The 261-nt window shown below is 37.5% G+C and overlaps 1 protein-coding gene across 1 annotated transcript in view; it reads right to left on the bottom strand.

Annotated features, from left to right (window-relative positions):
• LOC119588121 (doublesex- and mab-3-related transcription factor 2-like) overlaps nucleotides 1-261 on the bottom strand; it is a gene marked incomplete in the record, with an annotated part of 30832 nt that overhangs the window by 10371 nt on the left and 20200 nt on the right.

Below are 261 nucleotides of genomic sequence, written 5' to 3'. Positions count from 1 at the left end.
TATTAGCATGCTGGCGTTATTGTGTTTGTTTGCATGACCTAATCACCATTACCACGTGTGTGAGGATGAGATGGTGCATGTGATGTGCAACTGTTTGCCATAACCTCAAATCTATACTAGAAAATCACTCATTATTTAACCCATTACCCATAATAATAGGAAAGCTCAAAATGCTCTAAATGGCCCATTCACGCGAAATACTCAAAATACTCGAAATGCCCAAAATACTCATTATGCTTTAGAACAAATTGCTCAGCAGTA

The sequence above is a fragment of the Penaeus monodon genome, chromosome 23, assembly GCF_015228065.2.
Source record: "Penaeus monodon isolate SGIC_2016 chromosome 23, NSTDA_Pmon_1, whole genome shotgun sequence".
NCBI classification, from domain to species: domain Eukaryota; kingdom Metazoa; phylum Arthropoda; class Malacostraca; order Decapoda; family Penaeidae; genus Penaeus; species Penaeus monodon.
Note: the sequence above shows the minus strand (reverse complement) of the source record. Positions and strands in the feature narration are given on the sequence as shown.